The 8,017-nt window shown below is 20.3% G+C and overlaps 7 long non-coding RNA genes across 7 annotated transcripts; 5 read left to right on the top strand and 2 right to left on the bottom strand.

The window, feature by feature from the left end:
- The first annotated feature begins 583 nt into the window (after positions 1-583).
- LOC145788174 (uncharacterized) lies at positions 584-1,362 on the top strand. The gene is made up of 3 exons (XR_014291495.1): positions 584-730; positions 855-1,068; positions 1,104-1,362. It is a non-coding gene; the product is annotated as an uncharacterized LOC145788174 (long non-coding RNA).
- A 654-nt stretch (positions 1,363-2,016) lies between these two features.
- Positions 2,017-2,714, top strand: LOC145788169 (uncharacterized). The gene is made up of 4 exons (XR_014291491.1): positions 2,017-2,063; positions 2,104-2,454; positions 2,495-2,634; positions 2,668-2,714. It is a non-coding gene; the product is annotated as an uncharacterized LOC145788169 (long non-coding RNA).
- A 41-nt stretch (positions 2,715-2,755) lies between these two features.
- LOC145788170 (uncharacterized) lies at positions 2,756-3,289 on the top strand. Its single transcript, XR_014291492.1, has 3 exons — positions 2,756-2,910; positions 2,972-3,165; positions 3,202-3,289. It is a non-coding gene; the product is annotated as an uncharacterized LOC145788170 (long non-coding RNA).
- A 501-nt stretch (positions 3,290-3,790) lies between these two features.
- Positions 3,791-4,361, bottom strand: LOC145788175 (uncharacterized). Its single transcript, XR_014291496.1, has 3 exons — positions 4,185-4,361; positions 3,909-4,145; positions 3,791-3,861 (listed from the first exon to the last, which is right to left on the bottom strand). It is a non-coding gene; the product is annotated as an uncharacterized LOC145788175 (long non-coding RNA).
- Positions 4,362-4,397: 36 nt separating this feature from the next.
- LOC145788176 (uncharacterized) lies at positions 4,398-4,981 on the bottom strand. Its single transcript, XR_014291497.1, has 3 exons — positions 4,667-4,981; positions 4,496-4,635; positions 4,398-4,450 (listed from the first exon to the last, which is right to left on the bottom strand). It is a non-coding gene; the product is annotated as an uncharacterized LOC145788176 (long non-coding RNA).
- An 890-nt stretch (positions 4,982-5,871) lies between these two features.
- LOC145788171 (uncharacterized) lies at positions 5,872-7,004 on the top strand. The gene is made up of 4 exons (XR_014291493.1): positions 5,872-6,053; positions 6,095-6,228; positions 6,762-6,814; positions 6,846-7,004. It is a non-coding gene; the product is annotated as an uncharacterized LOC145788171 (long non-coding RNA).
- A 93-nt stretch (positions 7,005-7,097) lies between these two features.
- On the top strand, positions 7,098-7,412 carry LOC145788172 (uncharacterized). The gene is made up of 2 exons (XR_014291494.1): positions 7,098-7,287; positions 7,335-7,412. It is a non-coding gene; the product is annotated as an uncharacterized LOC145788172 (long non-coding RNA).
- Positions 7,413-8,017: the final 605 nt, after the last annotated feature.

Genomic DNA, 8,017 nt, shown 5'->3' with positions numbered 1-8,017 from the left:
ACCCATTTCCTTTTTATATCTTTAATAATTTTCTCTTCTATTTCTTTATATTGTAGAAGGAATTTATCAATTCCAGATTTTACTTTATGATTTAAATGATTATTCTTTAAAGATATGTTTAAGGTAGTTTGGTTGTTATGAGTAATTAAACCTACACAAGGACTTTTTTTATAAAGACTTAGTATTTATACTTAATTAAATATTTATTGGCCTCGCTAACTTTAAGTTTCCATAACATATTCATTGAAGAGTGGTTAATTAATGTAATTTTTTTCGAAATTCTATCATTTTTTGTAATAACTTATATATACGTATAATATTTTTTATAACTAATACTTTCTATATGTATAAATTTTGGATTAATTTCTATTTTATTGATTGACATTGTTTAATTTTTATTATCTTTAAGAGATGCGAAAAAATTTAAAATTTAAATAAAAAAATAGTAAATAACGTAAATATAATCAACAAATAATATAATATATAAATAACTTAATAAGTAAATATAAAAAAAATAAATATTAAACTCTAAAAACTTTATTTTATTAGCACTCCTTTAATTTTAACTTATATATAATAAAAACTTATATACATGAAAAAATATCCTAATTTAAGAAATGCTTCATTTACACCTAAATATACGTTTGCTCTCTTCTTAGAGAGAAATTTTAAGAAATACCTTAGTAAACATAATTTTCGAACTCCTAACACTTATGTCTCTCCGTCTCGTGTAAATTATTAAAAATTGAATATTAGAAAAAATATATATAAATATAAAATTAATATGTAAATCCGAAATATAATACATCCAAAATTATATATAAGCAATATTTTCTAATATAATAAAATAATAGTTAGTTTATCCAGTTTTATGGGGTAGTATTTGGTTCACAGTAATGCTTGGTAATTACGTTTTTAATTTAGGCCCAAGAACTCGAATGCGACTTGCAGAAGATAAAAAAAATTACATGCATTTCCTCAACAAATACTCTTTTCCAATTGATTTCGATCCAATTAATAACGATGAGCACATTGATCTATTCACTAAGAAACGAAGCCAAATAATAAGTAAAAATAAACTGAAATTTAAAATACGCATACAGAAGACAGATTAGGACCCGAAGTAAGAAATGAATACAACCCATTTAAACCTGAATATTACCTCCATTCACTTCCTCCAAAAAATAGAAATGATAACATACTATGGATGAAGAAACCTAGAAACTGGGATGACTACATAAAATGGATAGAAGATAATCATCCAAAAGAACTGTCTGAAATAAGAAAAGGGAAGTACTTTGATTGAATTATGTTAAGAGGATAGAGTATTAATATAAGGGGATTAAATATTATATTGTATTTTTTTAGAATTATAAAAAAAAAATCTATACTAAATAAATAATTATAAATGTTTTTATATTATATTCATGCATAAAGATAAATACTTATATTAATTTTTACTCGTTTCATTAAAATATATATATTAACATTGAAAAATGTTTATAATGCATGAAAGAAAGAAATAAACTATAATTATTAAATTTTAAAATAAGGAAATAATAAATAATTACACTATATTTTATATATTTATAAGATAATAATAAACAAAGGAATATTTATAAAAAAAAACATTTATATGATAAATTTATAATATTTTTATTATACCAATAATATTTAAAATTAAAATATGTAAAATATATGTATTTCAAGATAATAAATAAAAGTTTTGTTTTTATTAATGATGATTCATTTTAGTTTTTTACCGCATTTCTAAATTATTTTTTTATTTTTCCCTAACATTATGCCCGACCATTTTTGTGCCAATTTTTTCAACTGGAATTTACTTTTTAACCATATAATATTTATTAAAAATTATTTCACGCACTTTTTACCGACTACACAAAATCAGTGACCACAAAAATTACCGGCCAACGCAAAATACGATATTAATAATCGTTTATATATATTGACTACACGCGTCGACGAAGTCTATGTTTGCTTACTAGTATTTAGAATTATAAAAATTATTCATTATAAAGATATAGCACAAGTTCTTAATATACGTAAAAAAATATATTTACCGATTAAAATACCATAAATTAGTAATTTTTATTCCGATCAAAAATAAATAAATAAAATGCCAGATCTTACCAATACTACTATTAATGTTACTATTAGGAAATTTTTTGATGAAAGAATCGACCAATCAATAATATTAAAAGATGAGTTCTTACCACCATTCGATATAAATTGCATATTTTATAAGAAATTTATAAAAATTTCCCAAAATAAAATAATATTTGAAATTGAAATTGACACCATTATAATGGAATTAACTATACTAACTGTGACTGATGAAATTGAACACTATTATACTTGGGGACAATTTTTAAAAGATTACTATGTATTTTTAATGTTAAACCACAACAGATTAATAAATAAAGGATACAATACGTACATATTGATTTTATTTTTATAATAAATATATATTAAGATATCTTGTGTGGAAAACAACTGATAGTTTATATATTTTTTATATAAAAGAGATTGTTGACATAAGTTTATATGATTTTATAAAATCTTTGGACGAAGAAAGATTTTATAACAAGTTCATGACCCCCCTTAGGCGTTTTCGTATATTATTATTAATTTATAAATATTAATTAGTATTCTGGATTATAATGTTACATGATAACAAATTCTATGTTAAGGAGTTAGAAGTAAAAATATATATACTATATAAAAATAGATAAAAACCCTTGGAATATCAAGGGATGAAAAATATATTATTCTAAATAAGGACGATAATTTAACTTTTTCAAATACAGATAATGAACAGAACTCCATATTGAATTGGAAGCAAATAGCAGAAATACTATATAAAATTATGTCAGAATTCGAATGCTCTAAGTAGATATATTAATTATTATAATTATTAAAAAATAAATAAATAAATAAATAAATAAATAAGGAAATTTCTGTATAAAATACATTTATAAATAAATATAAAGAATGTGTATCTATATTCTCGTTAATGAAAGAAGCGATTTTATTTCGAATGATGATCTAAAAAATGATTTTAAAGACTTCTTATTAAATGGAGATGTTTTATATCCAACTTGTTGTATATGTGGTACAAATCTTGATATGAAAGGAAAATATATTGTTACAAATATTAAAAATATTTTATAAATAAACAAGTCACAAAACATGACTCTGGTATATTATTAATCCACGGGGGATGAATAATGCTTGTGATTAAATATTATTAAACCTTTGATAACTGAAATATTCTATAATTATTCATTATTTACATTAATAACGTAATATAAAACTCATTTAAAATAATAATTATTATAATAAAAGACAAAAATATGATAAAAATATTTAAAAGTTCTAGTTAATTAGATGTTTTTTTTATCTAAGAGTTTTTGATTAAAAATATCATATTTTTATTTATTTACAAATACACGTGTATTATTAGTTTAATTTGTTTATTATATATGGGTAAACCTTAATTATATATAAATTTATAATGTTTAAAATATAATTATTAAAAATATAACTATTATTACTTTGTTTATATTATTATTAAATTTATTGTAATTATAATCAAATAAATATAATGTAATTAAATTTTTTTTTTTTTAATTAGTTATTAATAAATCTTTATAAGATAAATTTTTCTATGTTTATTTAGATAATTAATCTTTATAAATCTTTAATAAGATTATTATTCTATGTTATATTTTTTATAAGATAAACTTTAATAAATCTTTATAAAAGTTATTAATAATATTTAATCATCAGCATTATTCATAATATTTTTAATTAATAATATAAGATGTTCATTCCATGTTCCTTTGTTATTTATAAAATTTGTGAATATTAAATTAATTATTTTATACATTATAACATTCTTTATGATATATGTGATTGATATCTATCACAATAAACTCTCCTTCAAGATCTAGATCTTTAATACAACTATCACAAGTTTGCTTTCTAATTATTTTATTTTGTAAGTGGTCAATAAAGCTATCTTTTAAAGTATCATCAGATATAAAATTGCTCTTTTCATTAACAAAAATATAAATTCTTAGTCTTAAAATTTATATATGAATTAATTTGTATACAGAAATTTCCTTATAATTATTAATAATTACAATAATTAATTTTTTTACTTAGAATATTTCGCTTGTAGCATGATATCATATAATATTTTTGCTACTTGCTCCCAATTTAATTCGGAACACTGAGCAGTATTTTCTTTTACTCTAAATAAATTATCGTCTTTATCTAGAATAATCAAGGTTTCAGAAAAAGTTAATTTTTCAGATATTCCATTAGATATTCCAAGTAATTCCATCTATTAAATATATATTTAATATTTGTACGTTTAAATCTTCAATAAAAAGTTGTTTCTGATGTAATTCTATAATCCACATTACTAAAAAAATATTCATAAAATTATTTTAATAAGTAATAATAAAACTAAATGTATATAAAGGTTTTAAGAGATTGTTTTCAAATGTTTCTTCGTTCAGCAAATTTATATATTCTGATAATTTGTGATTAACAAAAAATTTCAAATAAAAAAAATATTTACTATCATTTGATTTCCATATCATATATCTTAATAAAATTATAAAATAAATATATATACGTGTTATATCCTTTGAATAATAATTTATGTATTAATAACTTAAGATATAATTTATCATCCCTAGAAAATTGTTTATAAATAGATAAATCTTTAGGTTCATCAGACTTTATAAATATTGTAAAAATCATTTTTGTTTTATTAATCTCAATATCCAAGATCATTTTTCCCTTGCAGTTTTCTATAACCTCCTTAAAAGTTATATTCTCTTTTAAAAATAAATAATATAATTTACTATCTCCTAATAGTTTGTACTCTTCTTTTAATGTTCCGTCTGTTTGATAAAATAAATCATAAATGTTATTATGATTGGTATTAATAGGCATTTAATTTACTTTTTTGATCGGAATAATAAATAATATTTGGTCGGTTTAACACGTTTTTTTATATATAATTGTTTAAAAGACAAATTTATCTGAATATATAAATTCACTGGACGAAGAAAAATTTAAAAGCTATTTCATACCACTTCTATATAAATTTAGTATATTATTACTCATTTAAATCTTTTATAAATATTAATTAGTAATATGGATTATAAAGTTACATGAGGAAGATTATGCTGTTATAGAGTTAAACGTAATTAATATTTACTATATGTAATAGATAGAAATACTTGGAATATCTAATGATGAAACCTTGATTATTATTGATAAAGACATATGATTTTTAAAGCAGCTGATAATTTAATAAGATGCCCGAATTGAATTGGAAACAAATAGCAAAAATGTTAGATTATATTATGTTAAAATATAAAAATATTATGTTAGAATATATAAGTAAAATATTTAATTATTTTAATTATTAATAAAATAAATAAGGAAATTTATGTATATAAATTAATTTATAAATAAATTTTAAGACTAAGAATCTATATTGTTGTTAATAATAAAAGCGAAAATTTGTTGACTACTTAGAAAAATTCGAAATTGAAGATCCAAATTGTCGAATATGTAATCAAAATCTTGATATGAAAAGTTCCATTTTTTAGATTATAAATTATAATATTAAAACTCAATATTTACTCAATATATTAAAAACTTTTAAATGCCTTTTATTGTTGATGATATAAAAAATACTATTAACCTTGAAGAGTTATTTAATTTTAATTCAAGAGATATGGAATTAAAACACCAGTATAAGCCAAATTATTTAGGTAAATTATTACAATTATTATTTTCTAAGTAAGTATATATTTTGAAGAGACTTTAGAGACAGAAAAAGGTGCAATTACTATGAAAATTTATTTTTCTTCAAAAAATATGATTCTTATTATATATATGCTTACAGAAAAACCTGAAGATATACAGATTTATGAACAATTTACTAATGAATCCTATTTATCTACCAAGTTACATTCCAAAAACTTATTATTTGAAGGATATAATACGTCTTTATTATTTAATATTATAAATAAATATTATTATTAAGATATATCTATTGGAGAGCTAATCAATATTATTTTTATATGAAAGAGTATATCAAAAAAACTTTATCTCAGTATATCAGAAATCAGGATGAAGTGAGTTTTAAAAGCAAATTATTGCCACTTTTATATAAATTTTGTATATTATTAACTTACATCAAAAAATATTTAGTATTGTAAAAAATTATATTTTAAAAAGTAAAAGCGAATATTACATTTTCGATAGGTAGTGTAACATATACACCATAAGCGAAAAAAGGAATCTCAATCCAATCTGACATAAATCAGATTACAAATCTTAATATTAAATAATTTTAATATTGGAAATAATAAATCAAACGAATTCTTTTTTTAAAAGATATATTTAAAAAATGTTAGAAGTGTTTAAAAAAAATAAAACTTCTTATGTAGATGTCAATCTCTTCCTTAGAGAGCAGCCATTAGCAAGGAAGTATAGGTCATGAGGTTTTTAGTCGATACCTAATCATTTTGAGTTTATCTATTTGATGTAATTATAATCCGAGTGTTTTTCCTTGCTAACGCTAAACACTGTTCCTCTCAGAATTTAATATTCCAATCGCTTTTTATTTAAGATATTTTTCTCCCTAAAAATTAATTCAAAAAAATTTATAAATTATTATTAATTTAAATTATTTCATAAATATTTATTAGTAAATTGGGTTATAAAGTTGCATACGAATCATTTCGTCATTAAGGTGTTAAACGTAGAATATATATATTTACTAAATATAATAGATGGAAACACTTGGGATAAATGATGATGAAACCATTATTGTTTTAAATAGAGACAATAATATATTTGAACAAAATATATATTATATAGAGTGTTCCATATTGAATTGGAAACAAATAGCAAACATATTACATGATATCATGCTACAAGCACAATATTCTAAGTAAAAAATTATTTTTATTGTAATTATTAATTAAAATAAGGAAATTTCTGTATACATTATATATTAATTTATAAATAAATTAAAGATTAAGAATTTATATTTTTGTTAATGAAAAGAGCAATTTTATATCTGATGATACTTTAAAAGATAGCTTTATTGACCACTTAGAAAAAAATATAATAAGAAAGCAAACTTGTGATAGATGTAATAAAGATTTAGATATTAAAGGAGAATTTCATGTTGTAGATATCAATCATATATATCATAAAGAATGTTTTAATGTATAAAATAAATAATTGAATATTTATATATTTTATAAATAACAAAGGATCACGGAATGAACATCTTATATTATTAATTAACAGGATTATGAATATTGCTGATGATTAAATATTATTAAATCTTTTGATGATTAAAAATTTTATTTATAAAAGTCTATATTTAATTAAAATTATTTATCCAATATTTATCCGAAATTTCCGAAAGACTTTTTTGATTCCGACATTTCTAAAAGTCCTATTTTTATTAATGTCTGAAATTTGTGAAAGTTCCGAAATATTTTTTTATGATTCCTAAATTTCTGAAAGTCCTATATTTATGAAAATCCAAATTTTTGAAAAATCCAAAATTTTTCTATAATATGATTTATGGACTTTCTTTAAAACATAGAAGTATACATGATGTTGTCTAATCCTAAATAAAGCATCACAGTATTTATTTTATTTTTATATTTTCTTCGAGTGATTTAAAAATGTGGATAAATTTGTCAGAAACTATTTTTTGTAACCTATTGGAATAAAAATATAAGAAATGTCTCAAAGTAATATTCATGAATCAGTTAACTCTTGTAGAATTACATTATAATATAACTAGTTAGAGAATTACATAGAATAGAATATTTTTTTCATTAATTGATAATTAAAAATAAATTAATAATATTATATGATGGAGTGTGCCCTCATACTGAGTCTCTACACAGTTCATATTAGTCCATGAAGAGATTCCCTCCCC

Source organism: Aplidium turbinatum, unplaced genomic scaffold, assembly GCF_918807975.1.
Source record: "Aplidium turbinatum unplaced genomic scaffold, kaAplTurb1.1, whole genome shotgun sequence".
In the NCBI taxonomy this organism is placed as follows: Eukaryota; Metazoa; Chordata; class Ascidiacea; order Aplousobranchia; family Polyclinidae; genus Aplidium; species Aplidium turbinatum.
This window is presented reverse-complemented; position numbering and strand designations above follow the sequence as displayed.